Below are 23,113 nucleotides of genomic sequence, written 5' to 3' on the forward strand. Positions count from 1 at the left end.
ATGTTATCCTTGATACATACGTGCATCCTCTAAACATAATTTGCTTCACCGAAGCAGTAAAATCCTACTCCAGCTTACATGGAAAATACCTACAGGCATGCATACTGTGCAGCCCACCCACATGCGTGCGCACACGCTCACACATGCACACACACATGCATCACGTCATATGAAGTTCAGGAAGCTCATTAAGAACTGCACATAGGAGCACCTTGTGGGCAGAAATCATTTTTCTCAAACTCGGAACATCAACAAGTCTTTCAATATAAAAACCACTATTAATGATCCAAAAGTTGAAAGCACTCTCTGGATGTGATGAAATTTTTGCTCCTCCTAGGAGCCAATGCACACCCCCCCCCTATTAGAACAGCTCTTCCTATTAAGCATGCCTTTTAAGGTCAGTGGCCAAACCAGCATCTGCAGCGTCCAAACTGATTAACCATTATACCATGCATGAATGTACCAGGCTGGGTGCTGGCTCCAGCAGCGTAAACATTTTTTCCTAGCTGTGCCTATGTCACTCTGTGTGTTTCTCTGACACCACTCTTCCCTGCTCCTGCCTATTGTGCCAGTAGCCCTGCAGCCAGAAGCCACACATGCTCTGTTTAATTCAAGGCGGCACACCATGCAAACCACGGACAAAAAAGAAAAAAAAAAAAAAGAAAAAACATGGAAGAAATATGATTTTCACTCTCCTCCCGTCACTCGCGTTCCTCTGCTCATATTGAAGACTGAGAACAAAACTGTAGGTTTGTGATTGGGGACGCCTCTCTGAGTTTGATCCCTGCACCTGACTGTGGAATTACCTGCAGCTGGGCTGGTGAATTTATAGAGCGTGTGCGCCCGTGCACTTCGATGTGTGTGCACATCTGGTCGTGTGCGCCTGTGTGTGAGAGGGAGAGGCTTGTATAAGATGTGTTGAGAGAAACGCTGAGGAGAGACAGCAACACTGTCACAACAGCCCATCCCCGGAGAGCCCTGTGTCCCTGCCTCATGTTTCATACTGTAAAGTCCCATTGAGTCAATTACTGTGGCAGCCACTTTAGCCAACACAGCCACTTACAGTAAGTGGACGTTAGGACAATTGGGTTATGACATGTTCTATTGTAAAATATGGCTCGGAAAAGGTCCACGGACGGCAGAGGCTGCTCCCGAACAAATCAAGTCCTCTAGAAATCCCAACAATTAGGAGCAATTTGTGCGCCCGCTCTTTGAGTCGGCATTCAGGATCGGCGAATCAATCTGTGGTGGAACCAATCAAGATCAGTCCAATAAAATGTTGCTGTTTTGACTGGGAAATATTCTGTTTGCTGAGATGTGTCCTGTGGCAACAACGACTAAAAATGTGTTGATGGAAGTCCTCATCAATCTGAGAGCACTTCAGTTTTGCCTCCTCAAAACAGAGGCATGCCCATGATTACACAGTAAATATTAGAATGTATTTTAGATTCACCACAATAGGACAAGACTTTGAGCAAGACATTTTTTGGAAATGATTTTGACACATTTTGTCTAGCTTTGACATAAACAGCGAAAGATTTTGCATATTACAAACCGTGTTGCTAAGAATCCGTTATCAGTAACAAATAAGTCAGTCCAAACTAGAGCTGGTGAACTACATTATGCTCATTAAACTGCTAACCAATCCTCTAGCTTCAAATCAGATGTCAATTTTAGTAACCTTAGCAGCTAATGTTTAGCCGGCTATGCTATTCTCACAGTTCCCGTAGCAAATCTTTCCACTTAAAATCCTACTCCAGCTTACATGGAAAATACCTACCTGCATGCATACTCTGCAGCCCACCCACATATGCTGGTCAGTCCAAACTAGAATGGACTGACCAGCACGCAAACGGTTTGTGTGTGGGTGCAAACTGTTTGCACCCACACACAAACCGTTTAAAAATAAGGATAATTCTTTCATTCTTTTGACTGACTATTAGCAAATAGCAGATCAAATCAAGAAAATGTTCATTGCTGGCTGAAATGTGGAGATGGTTTAGCAGCAATTTGAAAGTGAATAGCTAGTGCGATACAGCGAGCTTGAAGTCATACTAACAGAGCTCCTTAGCCAAGTAAGCTACACATCTTCATACGTGCTATCAATAAATTAATAAAAGTACTCCTGTGTGTTTCTTCCATGTGTTTGTCAGCTTGACACTTCATCTCACAGATTCAGAAACATTTTCTCTCATCTGCCTTGAAGACATTGTGTCAATGCCGCATCATCTGTGTAACGAGGGTGACTCGGTGAGTTTACTTTAAAAGTACAAAGAAGCTGCGTTGCATTGAAGTGTTGCGGTTCTGTTTGAAAATTATGATGTATGCTGGAAAGCTGACACATTTCTTTTGTGGAAACGAACCTTGTTGTTCTAAAAAAGCACACGGTTTGTACAGCTCCAGCACTCAACAACACTTTAGGTAAAGGTGTGTCTTTCCATTAGCTCATTAGTTATTTCTAAAATGTGTCTGCAAAACTCTGCCAATATCTGCGCAATAATACTAATACTACAATATGAAAATGAAAAATTAGGTTTGGACTTTCTGGTACTTCTGTATGATTTATAGAATTTGTTTGGGGTCCTTATGGACTTTCAGTTATTTCTTGGGGCTGTATAAATAAACATAAGCTTATGAAACTGCTTAGTCTAAGCATAGTCTAAACATAGATGAAATATACCTTTAAATGTAGGTTATGCATAGCTTTAACACCAAGTGATGATTTGTAGCCTCAATTTTTAAAATAGGCCTATTGCCCATTGGGAGACTTTACTTTCACGGGAAATATTGTGATGTTTTAATAACGGAAGATCCCATTACACCCCTACTGATAACACCACTATATATCCTACAGATTAGAGAAAAAAAATCTTGGCAGAACAAACTATTTCCATCAACAAAGCTGTCAACATCATGTACCTTATTGTGTTACAAACAAAAAGCAGCATGACGAAGAAAGAAAAAAAAGGAAGGTCATAGGATGGTAAGAAAAAAATAGAAAGGGAGGAAAATGGTGATAAGACTCTGTAAGGGTCTCTGCTGTGCTGTTGGCCCCTAGGGAATATTCCAGACAAGCTGAGGCTTTGTGCTTGGGTAAATAGCACTCTGCATGCTAAATGTGACTTTGCATTCATTGGGAGGAAGCCACAGACATCCTAATGTATTTGGTGACTCATGCAAGAATTTCATCTCGAATAGGTGCTGTTCAATAAAAAGGGTTTGGAGTGGTTTAGTTGAATTAAAATTCCCAACATCCTGACATTTCAAACCAAAATGAGTTAGACAAATCGGTCCAGTTTGGGAAAGAAAGTTAAGAAAGTGTGTTTGGGATGAGTCAGATCTATTTGATTTCAAATGTAGCTAAGCAAACAAGGAAACCTTATAGACGCGCTCAATTAATCTGTGTTTACTTCTCTTATTGTGGTTTAAATCCTTCAAACGGAGCTGATTCTTCGGACACTTTGCTACTAGGAGACATTGACGGCATTTGGAAGAGTTTGCTCAGAGCACTTTTCATTTAACCGCATTTTCTGCTGCTCCGCCGCTCCGCCACTCCTCCATGGGGTCATATTGGCTTATGATGCTCTGCAACTGTGAGTAAATATAAGCCTGTGTATTAGATTTTGGGGCCTCGGATGAAATGTAATTTTTGCAGGGCTCGGTTAGGGGGATTGCACATCCACACGTCCGAGACCACATCTGGCGGGTAGCATCAAATATGCATGAACTTCAAGAGCTCACAATATGACTGCGGCCCTATTATTTCCTCCAGCTTACGATGTTTTCTCCTGTGAGGTGTTTGATTGTTAGGTATGTAACATTGATAGCGACATTTACTTTGATATTTACCAACTAATGCTGGCAACTTGTGAATCAGCAATCTCTGATCTCGTTGCGATACCATTTAACTGAACTGAGCTTGGTAATGTGGGGGGGGGATAAAGCGCATCGATGACTGGCTGGAAGTTGAAAAGTGACAGTTAATTCCAGTTGTTTCTGAAGCTGCTGATGACAGATTGATAGTGTCACAATGTGCAAAGGACAAGTAATTAATGTGTACTCCTCCGCTTCTGTTTGTCACAAAGATTTATTGCTATGAATTTCAAATGAAGCACACAAGCAAAAAAAAAAAAAAAAGATGGGGAAAAACAACATATATAGATATATATATAAATATACCTCAATGTTTGCCACAGTGTCAGCGTCATTTCAAACTGGCCAGCCTATTAATAAGCACTATATGTTGCACTGTACGTTTCCCTCTCCCTTCAGCTCTGGTTTTGGCAGGACAGGCAGCAATGTATTTTTACCTCCAGTCTTTCCTGTCAAGCTCTGAAAAGGCCAAATGAGTAGTGGTGGACAGTTTCTCCACCACCTCAATACCCGAAATTGTGTTGGCTGCTTACAGTGTGCTGGGGGTGCGGGGAGTAAAACACAGAGTGACAGGCCGAGGTCTCGGCACAAGGGCAAAGAGCTGTGAGCTGAGCTATGGTGAGTTCCTGTCCTAGCAGCCTCATTCACTATTTATTTTCATACGTGTGTCTGTGTGTGTTGTCGTCCACGTGGACGCTGCCCCCGCGCACCGCCTGCTGTCCGCTTGCTCGTATTGTTTGGGTCTTTGTGGGTGTACATCCATCTGCATTGTGGGGATTGATGTTTTCGTGCTGCCGCTGAAGTTGTGTGACTGCAGCACGAGGGGGAAGAGAGGCATTCAGTGGCTCTTTATGCCTCGGCAGTCACACTCCAGATTATCGGTCTTTTCTACGCGTCTGTACGCGGCTCAAAAGTTGAAACAAAAGGAAGAAGCAATTTCTTGATTACGCAAGAAGGTGCACGGTTTCCAATTTTGCGTCCTTTTTCTCCATGGTAACACGCCATCCAGTGCGACTGCTGCGTTTTGATTTCATTCTTTATATTCTGTCGTCTCTGACGCTCCATGTGCAGCCAGTGCTAGCAGGCCTGCAGCTTTGGCTACATGAAATACCCTGGAGAAGGAGAATATGTGGGCTTATAACACAGAGAGCGCGTGTTTGTGTGTGTCTATGCATGCATGAAGACACGGAGGTTAGTTAAGCATGGAAGGTGGTTGGAGGGTGTTTACCCAGGACAACCTTTAATGCCAGTCAATCCCAGGGGTTTGGGCCTGCCATACTGTGTGCTCAGAATGAATATCCCTATGTTTGTGCACACACATGCATGTTTGAGAAGTATTGATTTGATTCTGTGGTTTTGTGTGTGGGAGCAACCCTGACTGGGGCACTCTATCAGTTATGCCACATGCTGCCATGCTCCACTTGCTCTGTGCCCACCAAATACAAATTTGACATCTGAAGTCACATTGCTCAACACATCTTTCATCCTTGGACGTCCAGGAAGCATCTGAAGCCATGTTGTTGTTGTTCCAATAACATGGCACATTAAATGTTTCCGTCGATATGTTAATTCAAATAAAATCCAACATTAACACATAAAAATTATGTTTTTTGTCAGTTGAAACAAAACAAGTAACACTAAAAATGTTCCAGCATGTCTTAAAATTTAATGTGGTTTCCTATATAGGGGATACTACGGCATAAAAAGGGACCAGGACAGTTTGAAACATCTCCATTTCAAAGACTATCATAAACAGTATTTTGTTATTTGCTCATACTGATAGAGCTCTCATCCACATTTTTTTTTAATTAAGATTTCGTTTTTCGTTGTTTAACATTGTCTCCAATTTGTCAAATTTCTTGAACGATACAGGAAAGTGCGTTGGTGTCGACTGTTATTGTTGCCGAGTTGGAACCAAAAAGAGACGGGAGGCAAGAAAGATGATCTCAAAGAGGAAATTATGGAACTATAAACAGGGAGGAAACACGGACAAAGAACAGCAAGAGGAGGACTGGCACAACACACCATTACAATTAACATGAACAGAGCAAGCATATCTGAAAAGAAAGCTGACTGAGAATAAATCTCAGAGAGGGCAAATGTGACAACACCACAAGTAGAACATTACGGTTTGTGCAAAATGCAAAAGAAGAGCCAGATACCAAAACAAATCAGGAACTATAACTCAAAGCAAAACCCCAAACAACACAGGAAAAGCAAAACAGGTGACAAAATGAACTCAGACTTTCAGCTGTGTTAAAATTAAAGGTGGTTGTGTACATGCATGGCTGTCTACCTGGAGTGTCTTGCGATGGTCTGGCGACCTGTCCAGGGTGTATTTGCCTCCTGTTCATTGATCAAGAAAAGCACCAGCCTCTCTGTGACCTTGCAAGGATTAAGTGCGAACAGAAAACGGGTAGATGGATAGCGATTCTGAAGGTTTATGTACTCATAATTCTGGTACTTGCTACCTATATCACTAACTCTTCCTCCTTTAGTTTTTTTTTGTTTTGTTTTTTAACTCGGTGCAGACCTGGCTGGAGATTGCGGCACCAAAGAGGACCAGTGTGGAAAAGGCGGCGCTTTGTGAGAGAGAGCGGGTGTTCAGGCACCCCGGGATGGTCGCCAGGGGAGACTCAAGAATTTCTCAAACATGCATGAAATAATCAAAAACAACACTCCAGGTATGTTTTTCATGATGGAATAACATTATAAGATGATATAAAGCTAAAAGAAAAAAGTAGATTTAACATCACATCTCTTATTTAAAGTAGCTTTCCACACTTTTATTTTCCTATTTTAGACTCCTTCAGGGATCTCTTTGTGCAGCCCTTACCTTGGGCCCTTTTCTTTGTGGTAGCTCTCTCTCTTGGTCCCATGACTATTGTCCCCATTATGACTTCTAGACAAAAAATTTGTAGCTACTGGGGCTTTTGAAGGAGGCAGATGAATGGAAAAATGTGATCTTAATATGATCAGTTTCTGTACATCTAAAATCGCTTGAGCACAAGAGATCATATATGGCAACTGTTTAAAAAAAAAGAGGAAAAATAAAACCAGGAATTAGTAAATTCCTGATTTCATATCAAAGTTTACGACATGTATGTGCAATTACTAAAGGACTGAACAAACAGGGTAACCAGGTGAGGACATTTCTTGTGTGAAGAAATGTCTTAAGTTTACAAAGAAGTGCTTGAGAAAAAAAAAAAAAAAAAAAAAAGTCCTTTAAACACATGAGTTCACACTTGACATCCTTGTCCAAAATGTAGCTGAATTGATCCCAAGTGTTACAGTGGCTCAAAAAAAGTCTAGACCAGTGTTATGGAAACGCAGTGGCAGTAACTTAATGGAGGTGTCTGTGAAACGCATTGATAATGCAACTTTAAAAAATGCCTAAGTTTTCCTAAAATTGTAGTGCACATGGCGTTAGTTCCAAATTTTTCACATCATTTGCACCATTTCTCTGCTCGTTCTTATTTTGTTGTTCAAAAAGCAAGTGGAGCCTAATTATTGCCGGTGCAAACACTGCCATTAAAAGCGGCACTGTGAGCTCTTTCCAATTTGCTCTTTTCACATCAGGTTGCTGTTATCTTCACTTCACAGTTTAAATGTGACTTTTTGCCATAAATCCAACTGGAACAAAAATGTCAGAGAGAAATTGCAAAAGTGCTTTATCACAGCACACTTTAGGTCTTAAAAAAAAAAAACAGAGGCAGGAAGGAGGAAAAAAAGGTCACAGTTTCATTTGTAAACCAATAAGTGATGCAGATACTTTAATCCACAGGTAGAATTAGGAATTAATATGTTCACATTAAATAGAGTCTAAAAACAAATAGGCGATGCAATGATCCTTGGGTGTATGCGTTTTATTTGTGTTGGTGTTTTGATTCTTTCCTTTCCTTTGGTTTTTTTTATGTTCTCTTGGTTGTGCCAAATTCTATTAATTTCTCTACATTTATTATTGTTGCTTAGGTATGTTGCTCTATTTATTCATTCCCTTGGGCTAAAGTGTCTTAGATTGTTCTTGTGTTCTTAGATTATTGCAAGGCTTCTTCTCTGTACTGTGTTAATTTGTCTTCCCATTCAGTTTCCCTGCACTGTACTAAATTTTCCCTGATTAGTTTATCTGGTTCGCTTGTCCCTTATAAGTATTTCAGATAGTATTTTCCCTTTTCAGTGCTGGATCATTCCGTTTCTATGTCTGGTTTCCATTTTGTTCCTCTGTCCACGCTGCTTGTCCTTTTTTCCATGCAAGACCTGCAAGTGGTTGTGTTACATTTATCTTAAAGGAATCTTTATTCAAACGTGAAAATATTCCTGCGTATATGTGAGTGTGCAACTCTGAGCGATGGGATTCCTCTCACTTGACATAAACATTTTGAGGAATTTCGCTTCCACTGCTCACAGATTTATGTCCGACTTCCACCATGAAGCTATGCAGATTGTTTATCAGCATTTCTGCGTGGACAGTGTTCGCGCCTGTGTCTCATCTGTGTAAATTCAGTGAAGTACTTCCATGGTAACACGTTCTCCTGTTTGAATTTTAATCAAACACGGGCCATCCTTTCACCGCCGGGGATGTGTTGGCTGTGACGGGTGTGCAGAGTTTTTGGCTCTGATCTGTGGCTGTTTCAGTGAATGGCGTCAGATATTCGCAGTGCCACCTCTGATGTCCCAGCTTTCAGTCCTCCCTGCCAGCTTCATCAGTTTTCACATCGAGAAGTAGGCTTGTTCTTTTGGGTTGCTGACAAATTACAACACCACATTTTGCGCCGTTTGAATATTTTAGCTTCATTGCACTTTTGGGGGGAGGGCAGGGGGGGGAAATGTAATACCTGCCTGTCCTGTGGGATTTTTTTTTTAGTCGTGTCTCTTTCTTGCTCTGAGGAGGATGTTTTGATACGATGAGGGCGAGTGTCTCTAGAGGGTTAGGGGTACAAGCCTCGTCTTTTCCTCTGGGTCGGGGTCACGGGGTGAAAAGGGCTGGACAAACTGCTGAACTAGAAGGAACACTTATTCTGTACAGCTCTTTAATGGAGACCAGAGGGAGAGGAGGAGTCGGAGGAGCTCGGGCTGTGGCACAGTGGCGCTGTTTCACGGTCTCCCTCTTCTCTTCTAATGAGCATTCTATTAGCAGCAAGGGGACAGATTTAGGCAGTTAAGCATACGGAGAAGGCTGGCTAACAAAGCAAGTGGTTAGCTAAACAGCTGTTCTGTCTCTGAAGCTACCTCCCATCCTCTGCTAATGAAGCCCTCACTGATGAGCAGGAGTCCCGGGACATGCTGGAGAACAGGCACAGACACCCACACAGCAAATCTCAGTTACTCACATCCCGCGTCGAATGCCTATGCAGAGGGTAGCTCCACCGACAGGACAACCGAGGCTCCAATTAGATAGTGGCTCCGAGGGGAACCCTAAGAATAGCTCACTGGGTGAGCACAGACAATTTTATATGCGTTGCGTGCTGCTCTGTGTTTGGAAGGTAAATACTCTTTTGTTACGCTTTCTTCACTGGAAGATGGCAGAAGCAATAATGTGTTTTTTTTTTATTTTTATAATGGACAATAAACAGATCACCGTGATGGTATTTTGTGAAATGTGGCGCTCTTACGTTTCACCATTCTCTGCAGTGCAAGTGCAGAGGATGGTGATGCGGATTGATCGCAGTGGTGCGGATTAATCAGAATTAGTAACGTGCCATATGGGTTTGGCAGCACCCATAAAGCTGCAGAAGATGCATGCACTCCCAGCAGCCTTCACTTCAACAACAGACAATGCTTAAATGTCTGTTTTTCAAGTAAGCAGAATGTAACTGAAAGAGTTTCTTTTAGCGAGTCTGTCAAAAAACATGCTTTCTTTGTTTTTGTTTTTTTTGCAAACAACCTGCGGTACCTTCAAGAGGAACAGCAACCAAGTAGAAGCCTGCGGCTTTACGTTAAATATCGCCCAAGATGTGGGACTGCATCCGAACTAATGTGGACAATGTCAAGCTCTACTGGGAATTTTTCACCAAATGTCACCCGCAGTTTGTTTCACCTAGTCTGTAGGTGAATCATTGTAGGTGAAGGTAAGACCTCGCCTGTTGTGTTTCCTTTCACACGTTTCCAATTGGATTTGCATGCTTTCGTCGGACATTACGATACTCGCTGAAATTTTGGAGGTTTTTAATGATGCAATTCTGACACACCAACTTGTGACAATATAGGAGTGATCAATAGTCTATAAAAGCAATGAACAATCATGAACATAGTGGACCATATCTTAACCAAAGCATAGGTATATGGAGGGATATTGTGTGCTTGGTAAATACTTGACCAGATCCACATGAACGTTTACATATTCTTATGTTACAACACTGAACTTCAGTGTCTTTTATCAGGATTTTAATGAGTTGGAATAGGACAAAGAGGTGCACAGTTTTAGAGTTGTAGGAAATAGACACACAGTTTTCGATGTTTACTGCAAATAGACTCTGATAAGTGTTACATCCATTTTCACTCAGCACTTTGTAGAATCAGCCTTTGCTGCAGCTACCAGTCTTTTTTTTTTTTGCTATGTCTCTACTGTGTTTTCACAACCAGAGTCTGAAATTTGTGCAAATGCTTTGGTGTGTCATAGCTCAAGCTCAGCCAGATTGGATGAGGAGCGTCTGTGAATATTAACCTTCAGCTACAAATTCTCTATTCGATCTGGGTCTTTACTTTGAATGGATCATTCTAACACATAAAAATGCTTTCATCTAAATCATCCCAGGGTGGCCAACTCAAGTCTTTTGCAGCCTCTAAGAGGTTTTCTCTCAGGATTATCATGTATTGACTTCTATCCATCTTCCATTCGGTTATGATGTTGCTATGTTTCACTCAAGGGATGATAACCTTCTAACTCACAGCAACGAAGTGCTAAATTAAAAGCACATGCCATATAGGAATTATGGCTGTTTGTTAAGTTGAATGTGAAAAAAACAAACACAGCTTAACACAGTTTAGGGTAAATCTATGTAGCCGTTTGGTGCAAAAGTGTTATTTTTTTAATTAGAGAGAAATCACAATTTTAGTAAATTTGTTCAAATTAACTCTGTTAGAATCTCATTGTGAGTTTTATTTTTCTTCCTTTTGTTTGAATTGTTTGCTTACTTTTCACACAACAATCTTATTAACCTCAATAACTAATTTACTGCTAATATATTATTCTTCTCTTTTAAAACAGAATAAGTAAGCCAGTGCTTGCCTCTAGAAATCAATAGTTGTCTAAAGTCGACTGAAATAATGTCTAGACTAAAACAACTCATTAATGGTATTCTCTTTTTTTCCACTTTAATTAGCATACAATTCAACTATTCTTTTTCAAAGGACCAATACCAAGGCATTATTGAAGATCATGTGAATTTTATAATATGACATATTTGAAAAAAAAAAAAAACAAGTTTATTGAATAAAATTCAAGTAGAAACATAAAGTCAAAGTTTAAAGCAAATATTAAATATTTCATCTACATAAATGTATATGTATATAATTGGCAACAACTTAACATTTCCAGCATGAAAAGTGATCTTTTATAAAGGCGCTTGAACCCACTTTTACGCCTGAACACCTGTGAAGTTCAGAGGAGTGCACAGCATGTACTTCTTGGTGGTAGATTTTGTGCTGGATATGCTCACAGGGCAGGGAGCTTCTGTTTGTAACGCAGGCAGGGATGATGTAAAAAAAAAAGTGTAGTGTGGAAATATTTGTGTGTTGTTTGAAACATTTCCCTGCAATGGACTGGTGATTAGCTCAGGGTGTACTGGAGATAGGCACCAACCCCCCCTATGACCCTGCGAGGACAAGCAAGTATGGATGGAGGCATGGAAGGGACATGTCCAAGATTGGATACGGTGATGATCCATAAAGCTTGTCTCAAAAATTTTATTATGCAAATACTTCTGAATAAAGGATGATGCAGAAACATAAAGCTTGTCAGCTTTGTACACCTGAAATCATACAGACAGTTTATAAGTTGTGTTGATGGAAATATGCCTTAAGCCAGTCCAGACTTGATGCTGCAATCATTTGAATGCTAATATAACACCTCTCCTAGAAATTTGGGAACATCAAAGTACAGCAATATGTGTGCAAAACTATTAATATTCAGCTGAAAATAAAAGACACCTGCCTATTGTAGTCATTGTCGACACCGTTGGCATCTACATAAATTTTATTACGGCCAAGGTCAGAAAAGTTCAAATTCTTCACACAAGGGCTTTAAGGAAAGCCTTAGAAGTTGTTTATTTTCTTTCTGGGCAAGAAATTGCATCTTTGAGTTCAGCCTCTAAATTGTTGGCTCTGACTGTGTACCTGTTTTGTGGGCATTTGCTTGTGGACAGAGATGCAGACATACACAGATATCACACAGTACATGCAAAGCTGCAAAAATGCATTATTTATCATTCTCACCCTGCTGGAGATTTAACTAAAAAGCTGTGAATGGCTTCCCTAAAAGACCTGTTGTTTCAGGATGTGAAAGTTGGTTTCACAGGAAGAAAAATAACATACACTAGCCAACAGTGTGTCTTAAGAGAAATACACGGCTCTGGGAAAGACTGAACACTCCAACAGTGCAAGGAAGTCCTTGGTTTTCCAGTCCAGAACATTTGTTTTAGGTGTTACCGTCTCCAGCACTTATTTATAGGACTAATGCGCAAGGTGGGATTCATTTTACGTGTCACAAAAAACATACACAAGGAAAAATGTAGAAAACGATCAGTTTGACGTGTTCAAGTCAATGTTACAATTTGGAATCAAAGAACTTAACATTTCTTTGAAACATTGTAAACATTTTAAAGTTCATGTTGGGTTAAAACTCAGGAATCATCGTTTCTGCTCTCTACTGTTTTCTTAGATGAAAGAATGTAGCACATCACTGAAAACTTTACACTAAAAAAAAAAAACATGTTGCTTTGTCGGTGCAGGTGAGAACATATTACTGCCAAAACACTTATTTAAAAAAAATCTTCAGCTTTTTAGTCTATACTTTGCACACAAAGCCACTCTTATGATGACAGCCACAACCAAGCAATAGTGAAGAAGAGCAGACATTCATCAGTAGTGATACCTACAAAATAATGTTAGCTTTGGCGTCTCTACAGAGAAGGATCAAACATCGACACTGCTGCACAACTAAATGCAACAAAAACCGAACTGCTGTCACACAATTGCTATGTGCCTCAGTACCTCAGTACCTCAGCTACACTACTGCGTACATGCCTTCAATTGCTAGAAGCAGTGTGACAGCAATTTTAAAAATTAGTAGCTAAAAACTCCTTTAAGTAATTGTCTTATGAATAAATGCATATTTAGAAGGTTGTTTATGATACTTTTATTTTTTACCTTGTGCTAAAATATTTGGTAGATTATTGTTTTGACACTTTGCAGTCTTCATGATACAGCTTTCTCCTGCAGTGAACAGTTTAAAGAACCAACTAATTTTGTGGTGGTCGGTTTCTAATTTTGTACTTAATGACAATACTTGTATGTTTTTAAAAACTAAACCAAGTCAGAATATTTGATCAGAAGTAATATTGTCATCACTGCAAGCTAGCTTTCTGTACAAGTAAACCATAATTGCAGCTCAGATGACCTTTAAAATGCAGCAAGCAAAGGTTTATTTCCCTTTAGCTGTGGTTTGTTTTCACTGTTAAGTCAGCAGTCGGCCAGTTCTCAGTTTGAACCTGAGCAAAACTGAAGTACTATAGCTTCAAAAGGAAGAGTTTGTCTCTATATTTAAGCTGAGAGAGAGAGAAAAAAAACACTTTGGCTGTTTCAGTCCCTAACAGTTTCATTCAATTCAGTGAGTTACCTTCTTTTAACTCTGAAAAGGATCTATGGCTCATGTTACCTCTCTAAGCTAAAAATCTATTCGAGCCTTGTGGGCTTGAGATCTAAAGATTTAGTGTTGTATTCAGGTTTCACAGTTCTGGCACACACACTTGAGGTTTTTGTTTTTCAGCATGTTTAACAGAAGGTCCTCTCAATAGGCACTTTTTTGTTTGCAGCCAGATTATGCAAATTTTACTGTTAATGCATTTGCTTTCACCAGAAATGAACACATGGCTTAGCAGACTGTGTGTTGTGACAGCACATAACAGGTGATATTAGCATGTGCAAACATGGCGGAAAGTTTTAAGTATCCAGATGGGGTACATGAACACCAGTATCTGTGTTGCACTGTGATAGGTTCTCTGTAAGGAAAACCCTTGAGTTCTGCCTCTCAGCAAATTACTCAAACTGTTTTCTTTTTCAATATGACACAGGAAAAATAAAGAGTTTTCCTTGTAAACCAACCTTCCTATTGTCAAAACAGTATTAATCTTCATATTGTTGTTGTCAATATATACTATTTTGGATGAAATGTGTGTCAGACATTTTCTATTCTAAAGGGTTAAACATATCAATGTCATGTTGTTATGTTCTACTTCCTCGTTGTTACTGAAGAAACTCTCCTAACAAACAGAGAAGGTGAAACACTAGTGATTAAAATTTATGAAAAATTTATGATACAATCGAGAAGACCATTGAGGACATATTCCAGTGTTAGCCGAGCAGCACAACACACTGATTGGCACAAATACTTCATTGGCAAACGCAAGATCTGAGTTTATTGAAAAAATGCATATCGAGACAGGTATATATACATTGCTGCAACAATTTCCACATCAAATTAACCCAGGGTTGAACATGCATAATGAAGCTGTCCTGCAGAACCTGCAGACAAGACATGTGTTGCTGTCGTGAAAATCATTAACTATGACATCCTGAACATTAATAGAGTGCAAGATAATGCCACACATCAAAATACTAATGCAAATCGTGTGATACTGGAAAGCAATGTATTGTTTCACAGCTTTGCTTGCAAAACTGGACAGTGGACACACGTTGTATTGACAAATCCCTATTCTTAAATAATTTGGATCAATATAGATGGCCAAAAAAATGCTGATCAAGACACTCCTACTTATGAATTACTTGTGATTCTTTCTGTCTCGAAAGATCCTTCAAATGTGGCAAGAAGTGTTATGGTGCTCCCATCCATGGCGTGGGATCAGAGCGGTTCCACACAATCCATCTGTTATTCATGCAGAGACACCGAATGCTTTTTACTGGGCCCAGATAAACAGATGTATGGGCACCTGAGGACTGACCTAACTAACTGCAGGGGTGAGTTGTCAGCAACAACAAGCAAACAGAGTATTCATGGTCAACACTAAAGGAGAAAGTTCAGCTAATTACACCATAGTTCATCGGGCAGACAAACACGGAAACAACAGACTATCTAATGACACATCTAGTCACCCTTGTTGTCTGGTGTGGAATCCCTAATGGGGAAAGGCAGACAATTGTGGGTGCAAGGAAGAGAAGTGCATTCACAAAAGCATTGATGATGGGAAAAGAACCTGGAAAAGACGGTACAAAAGAAAAAATGAACATGGCGACATTTGATGATGTGAGAATAGTGTTTGGGAACACAACATGTTGGCGGAAATTGGGTCAATGTGTACACAACAATAGGGAATAAGGGGAGGTTTGGAGAGAAGGCGAGAGATGGAAAAAGGTGTGAGAGGAGGAGGGAGGTCAGAGAGAAATGGAGATGGGCGGAGGAGGAGTTGGTGGTGGTGGTGTTGGGGATGAGCCCCCAGTGCTCAGCTGTCAGTGCTTCCTCTGCAGGTGGGGCAGGAGAAGTGCCAAGTCCCTCTCTCCCACTCACACAGACACCCATGCATCGCTTTATAATGGATGCTTTACACTGGTGCCAGAGAAAGACTAAGGCTGAGATAGGGAGACATGGTGAGAAGACGAAGGAGCGACGTGGGGGAGGGCTGGGTACTGGAAAAAGAAAGAAACTGCTATGAGAATCGAGGAAGAGAGGAGCTCAAGGAAAATGCTTCAGAGATCACTCAATATAGGTGAGACAGGGAAGGTGATAGACAACCAGACAGGAACTTCCATCTAGTCATTAGACCAATCAAGACAGGAAACAGACAAGACGGTCTGAGTACAATGTGACGCTGCTATCGGTTTAATTGATCTAAAGTCTAACAGGATCATAGAGCATCGAGGCACAGCCGCCAGCTGCAGCTACTGCCACTCACAACTGCCTCTGTCTGCCAGGAGTGCTATCAATGCGGTCTGGACAACAATTTATCAAGAATCACGGATGGCATCTACCTGAACTAATGATTTGTCAAAATCTTCTCGCGGGGATTGCAGGTCTTCAACAGACAACGTTTTCTGTAGTCACCTCGTTCATCAGCAGTGATTAGATTTCAAAAGCAATCTCAGCAGTGCATCACCAGATGGTCCTCATTCTATTGTCTTGGAGGATACTGCTTAGACAGTGTGCCACATGGCGGTCAAGCTACTGGAGCTGGGAAGTCCAGCTGTATGCCGTTACCTTGGTTGATGGAAGCGTGGATTTACTAAAGTACTCAATTATCCTCTGCCTCTTTCTGTGACCCAGTGCTTGTCTCTTTAACACCTATAACTTCATGCTTTATTGGCTCAGCTACCTGCTGCAAGCTGAGACAGACTGGAGTACCTGACTAAACTGCCTTTACTCTTTTCGGACCATTCATCAATTCTTCATTCCTCTGCTCTCTTCTGCCCGGGGACAGGTAAAGCTGTCTCCATCTGATGGACAATCCAATTGGGTATTACTTAGTGTTAACTCCAAACTGACAACAGGGCCTGGAAAAAATGTTCTCTTTAATATAACAAGATCTGCTCCACCTTGGATATTTTAGAAATGCTTTTTTTTTAAAGCTTTCCTTGTTCAGTAAACCTTTAGATTCATTTTATTTCAGTAAAGCGATGCAAATAACATTTCTGCATGAATTAGGGCATTTGCAACGTATTTCAAGTTCAATCTGCTGTCTTTGTAAGGCAAATTTGCGTTGCTACAATTGTCAAATTCACTGTTGTTCAAAGAGGAACTGGATAACACAGCATAGGCCACTTGTGAAAAATAGCATGCTTTTCCACACAATGAATTGCCATCGTATATAGCGGACAACAAAGAGTAGTCGGCGTAAAGAAAGACAAGCATTCTTGCTTCGCAGAGATGGCATCCCCGTGGTTTAATTATCGCTCTTGTCAATCGCCGTGGAAGAATACGGCACCTGACAAGGCATGCCCCCATTCTCTCATGTCATATAGACCCTTTTCACACCCTGAGATGCACAGACACCCTTCAGCAAACAGCCAAATCAAGCCTAGACATAGAGGCTTTCTATTGGGCCAAACATGCAGGTAACTTTACAGTGTCGAGGCACTGAATGCCACCGACATCTGAGAAATGGAGGTCTATTCAACTTTGACAATTGTCCCTGGTTTCTCTCAAGCAGGGGGAATTTGCACAACAATGACAGCTGCATTGGCTATGAATAACATCCAAAGGATGAGGTTATGCAGCTATCTTTCTTGCTGATTCAAATTCATTTCCCAACTCAGCCAATGTCGTTTTATTTGTAACCTAAGCCCGATAAGAAATGGAGGCCTGAGCTTGCAGAAACAATCAGGACACCTACTATAGATGACATTGATAGCACCTATGCATGATGAGCAATGGCAAGAGGGACGTCAGGGAGGGTATGCTTTTAGACTTTTCCATAGAGAAATTAACCATTGAAACTGATTCCAGAGAGGAAACCACAGATAATATTTTCAAAAGTTCAAAGGTCACAGATGTAACAAGGCAGTAATATTACGGCATATCGATGCAGTAATTCATACAAGAGTAGGCCCAACCATGAGTGCATAGAAATGTAGATACTTTTACAGACTGCTAAAACAAGAGTATGGGTAGTTCAACAATTTTTTAAATATTTGCTCATCCGTACTTATGTTTAACATACTCACTTTGCAACACTAGACTGCCCCACTGACAGAGGGGCTTTTTCCTTTACCTTTAAACATTATGACAAATCTAGAAAATACATTTACTGGTGAATTAGAAATATCTGTGCAACAAATGTAAAAGATTTGTCTTCAAGCTAAAAGGTTACAGATTTACATTGAATATGATCGTGTTCTTTGATATTTGAGCCATAAAAAAACATTGTCATTGGGTTCAATACCTGTAATGGATCAGGTCCTCCATAGCTCCACATGTACTTTAAAAATGTACATACTGTACATGAAAAAACTGTAGAGGTCAGATGCTCATGGCTATGGAAGGGTTAAATGCCCCAGCAGCTGCAGCCACAACAGATTGACAGGGGCAGATTAAATAGGGGTCTCAGAAATGTTGCTGACAGACTTTTGAATTGAATGACTGCCTGAAAAAGCACATTTCCACTGATACGTGCACTAAAATCACCAATGCTTGACATGACTTCACATAGAAATTTGTTCCTTAAACACTTCACTTAGATCAAAACAATAAATATTTAAAATATTGCACACATTTGAGTTAGATTAACGGTGGATTGATTTAAATACACATCATTTCCACAAATATATATAAAAAAAAATGAATACTCATTCTGTTGGGTAAATGCACAGTGTGGGGTGCTGGGGTATTTTCTGTTCTGGCCATTTTGAATTGAGATGACTCACCAGCCTACATACTTCAAAATACTTTCTCTTAAAGGTCATGGGAGCCTGTTTCTCTTTTCCATTATTACATCAGAGTAACATCACTCTAACAGAAGCCACAGTATCTCGCTAAATCAGGAACAAGGGAGTAAGACATTAATTACAAGGACTTTCCAATCCCATCCTCTATGAAACTGCATGATTCACAAATCCTTGTCAGAAAATCAACTGAAAATGAGCAGCAGCCATGAATGAAGTTCATAATCAATATTTAAGTGGAAGCTCTCTCTGAACATCAGCTCTGGATGTCATAAAAGATTGTATCACCTAATCATCTTATGTGCAATTCTTTTTCATAATTAGATTCAAAAACTAAAAAAAAAGGAGCACTCATGCAACGCTCCTGGATCAGGGTGGCTTGCATGTTGCAAGAGGGATTTCCTGCATTATCAAAAGCCTCTGCACTTCTTGCAGTTCTGCAATAAAACCAAAGCATTTAACATCTGTATTTATGGTCCTCAATAACCCAGAAGTCTTAATAAAAATGAAAGCTGACATTGGCATGAAGGATCCTCCACACTAGCTGTCTTTAATGTCCAAGACATTCCATTAAAAGGAGAGCACTTCCTTAGAAGCAGAGCTTTTATCCTGATTGCTTACAGGAAGAGAGAGGGAGGGGGGGGGGAAAAGAAACCAAACGACCTTCAGCGCCTTTGCAACTAGCCCCTCACATGTGATCTGTGAACAGAGCCATTTCCACCCAGACATGCAAAAATTGAATGCATATGCTGATAAAAATATGCAAGGATGTGATACGTGTTTGCTTTTTATTCAAAATGAGCAAAAAAAAAAAAAAAAAAAAAAAAAAAAGGATGTGGACTTTAATATGCGCCTAAAGACATGTATGCAAATACATCCCTGGCTATTTGGTATTCCTGCCATGTACGGAGATGTCATCTCACTGTTTAAATCATAATGATTATTACGAGATAGGGGGAAAGAAGTCTGCATGTTCAATTAGTGCCTTTGCGATGCCAAATAGATAATATGTGGGACTGACTAATGTCCTTGCTTCGAAAATTCCTTTGCTGTTTTTCTTTTTGAAGCCGAGGGAAGAGAAGATTTAGATGGAGATTCCTCCCTCCCTGGGAACACAATTGTTGAGCTACATTTAATAAGCTGGTCAGAAACACTCTACTGCCAAGAGAGACTGTGCCTTTAATGACCATTTCGCTTCTTCAGTCACAGATGTGCAGCTAGATGGGCACATAGCGGACCAGGAAGCCATCTTATTAATAGCAACACAGCACACATGCAGCGGACTGGGAGCCTGCAGCGGGAGAGATGGAGAGAGACCGCTGGAGACGTTGCATGGTTTTACTGTTTTGCGGAGGCAGGGGAGACAGATGGGTCCAGTAAAGGGAAGATTAGATGTTGGACTCAGTCTGGACTGGAGTCTGAGATAAAAAAAAATATAAAATAAATAAATAAATAAAAATCAAGTCCACATGAGAGGTGATCCAGGTCCCTCAAACAAGCTAGAGGGGAGAGGGCTATGTGATGGATGTATCTTGTGACTGGAACTCTCGGCACGCCCACGTTAGGGTGGGCACCAAGGCCAGGCCGGAGGAGCAGGTAATCAAAGGAAGAAGCCGGAGGGCCGGGGCGATATAAGAAGATTCAGCTTATTAAATAACCTTCAGGAGGAGTACAGAGGATCTAAGCCACCGATAGGCATAAAGAAGTGTCTGTTATATTGAAAGTCTATGCAGAATGTTCACAGGGAGTGCACAGTATGAGTAGAACCGCTGTCATTAAAGACACCAACACACCAGGGGAACTTGGGAACAGTGCAGCATCGCCGTTGGTTTGCTTTTTCTGTTTTCTTTTTATTTGGATTTCAATTTCCTGGATCTGAGAAGAAACTAAGAAAGAAAAAAAAAAGAGCTTGTGTGAGTGTTGTGTATTTCCTCAAGTTAATCTTATCCAATGTTACCTTATTTCTCATAGGAGTCCAAATACAACACATTCAATATAAAATCACACCTATGATTTCAAGGGACACAGGATAAGATTATGTTTTTTGGGCAAATGGGAATAAGGAATCATCAAGAGATTCAATCATCCGCTTAGAGTCATATTTCCAGAATGTTTATTTAAATGTAAAAAAAAAAGAAAAAATAAAAAGCTTAAAAGATTGGTTCATATTTCATAAATGTAATATGCTGTGCCTTGCTAAAGTATTCATAGTTTTTGGAGTATTTTAGTAATTCATCACATTACAAAAACTTCATAAAACTTAAGGATCTTTATGCCAAAAACAAATAATGCTCAATTTTGAAGTGGAAGAAAAACAATTAATGGCTTTCAAATGTTTTTACTGACACAAATCAGAAAAGTGGGTCAAGCATTTACATAATCTATGAGAATAGTTTAAGTGAAATGAAGCAGCCGTTTGAGCAGGACTGTCTAGAGATCTTAGCCTTGCTTCGATTTGTCTAGATCAGTAATTGAGAAAATGTTGCAAAATCTAAAGATCGATGTTCACAGATGTTTTCCATTTACTCAGAGTGACCTTTAGCAATTTCTTCAAAGAAAGAAAGTCTCTAACCCTTACCAAACAACCCGTAGTCTTAATTCTGCATATTTAATTTTCATATTTTTACTTGTAGAAAAACTTTAAAACCTGTATATTTTTAGTTCCGCTAGATAATTATACACTGCTCTGTGAGAATGTTGACATTCATAGACTTCTGTGGTTTTATGACAAAAAGTGAAAAAAAAAAAAGAGTTAACGTTATGTTGCAGTTTATGAACACTTTTACAATGCACATTAACAAGTTTTACATCAATTTTCACAGCTATGGAGATACAAACTTTTTTTTTGTTTCCTCTCTGTTTATTGCGTTGACTTGGCAACAAGAGCATCCCACCAGCTTTCGCTACACTGACTGCTTTGAAAGCAGGTGCAAAAATACACTTCTCCACTCGGATTTCCTGTCGCATCCTGCAGCCCACTCCAGTCCTAAACTTTCTATAATTACAACAATCTGTGCTCCTAGAGAGTCTGTGTGAAATCTGATTGCCATTGGTAACATTCGCAGCAAGAGTCCTGCTGTGATAGAAGGCTTCCTGTTTCAATTTCCCAGGATCCCTTCAAGTTTTTGCTTGCTCCTTTCTTTTTCACCCCATCAGTGGGGCATACATTTCCATTCAGGGGGAAAAAACAGACCCGGTAATATCCAATTTACTGGAAGGCAGAAGAGATGGTTTCACTAGCAGTATAATAACATGCTATATGAAGCGTGGCATTATAGAGTGCATAAAAAAAAAGGCATCTATGATAAAAATTCAATCCAAAAGCAGTCATCATTCATTGGAGGAAATCAAGGCAATTAGTAACACTTTACTGCAAATTGGGGAACACATAAACAGATTGCAAACACTGGCATTGTAACGGGTCCAGAAGAGGTTCAGCTCACACGACCTTCTTCAAATGCACAATGGTCAGCTAATCAAACATGCAGAATTTACTGGAGTGACAAGAAAATGAAAATGCACACATTTAGTGTATGTTGGCATGTGCTGTTATTGTTTCTGCGTGACTCAAACACTCAATTGCAGCACAGCAGTCCCTGCCTACAGTAAGTTTGGTGACCTGAAGAATGTACTGTACCTAAAAACTGGCTCACAGTAAGTAGCGAATAGCTTCTTGTTATAGTTTTCACAAATGTTACCTAGATGCAAATTAGTTTGAGAATAATACTAAAAAAATATTTTCAGTCAAATATGTAACCACTTGGAGTGTATACAGCCTCTACTGGGACTTGACCTGGATTTGTTTACTTTGATCAAATGAAACTAAATCCGAGATGGGTCATAAAAAAGGCAGTCCAGATGGGTCTGGTGTGCCTCAAAAGGTGAAATTATGGAAAAGCATCTAATGCGAGTAACTACGGTGGAGGTTCTGTGATGCTGTGGGTTGATTTGTTCTACAAAGGAACCTTGTAAGATTCTTTAATATATCAAGGCATTTCAAACAAAAATCTAAGAACTGAAACTGAAAGAGAGCCATGTTTTTTTTTAATTCATGAGGACAAAACAAATTACCATGGATTGATGGATAGAACTTTGGTTAATAGGACAGGGAATATAGTGGAAATGCAAATATTTTTCTCCCAACTCTGATTTTCTTCTGTAAGTACTGGGAAGACTAAATGGCATCATTTCTACTCACATAAAAATTCACTCAATTTAAAGGTCAGATTTTTGAAAAGTTTGCAATCTGAGTTCATGCTACTGCAGTAAAAAAATGGTTTCATTTGAAGGCTTCTAATACATCTTTACCAAAAACGCCAATATGCACGTAGGGCGCAGCTGGACATACCGGTAATTAATAAATAAAAAAATCAATTTAATGTTTTCAATCATATTTTCCAAAAGCAGAATGTATCCCTCATGTCAGCATGTTTGCTACGCAGGAAGGACTAAATGGAAAGCTCTCTTATTTGAAACATTTCCACTACATGCTTCGATCTACATGTTGCACACATGACCAGAGCTATTAATTGAATCCATGACAACACGCGGCTCTTAGGTCTGATGCATGAATAACAGTTTTCAGGTTAAGGACGATAAAGTTGACTGTGCAGGAACACAGCTGGAGCTCGAT

General features: G+C 40.0%; 1 protein-coding gene across 1 annotated transcript in view; it reads right to left on the reverse strand.

Annotated features, from left to right (window-relative positions):
• Nucleotides 1-23,113, reverse strand: part of nlgn3a (neuroligin 3a) — a 47,237-nt gene that overhangs the window by 13,053 nt on the left and 11,071 nt on the right. The gene's annotated exons all lie outside the window — the stretch shown is intronic.

This window comes from Poecilia mexicana, unplaced genomic scaffold (genome assembly GCF_051168715.1).
Source record: "Poecilia mexicana isolate PSO_F unplaced genomic scaffold, ASM5116871v1 scaffold_10, whole genome shotgun sequence".
Lineage (NCBI taxonomy): Eukaryota > Metazoa > Chordata > Actinopteri > Cyprinodontiformes > Poeciliidae > Poecilia > Poecilia mexicana.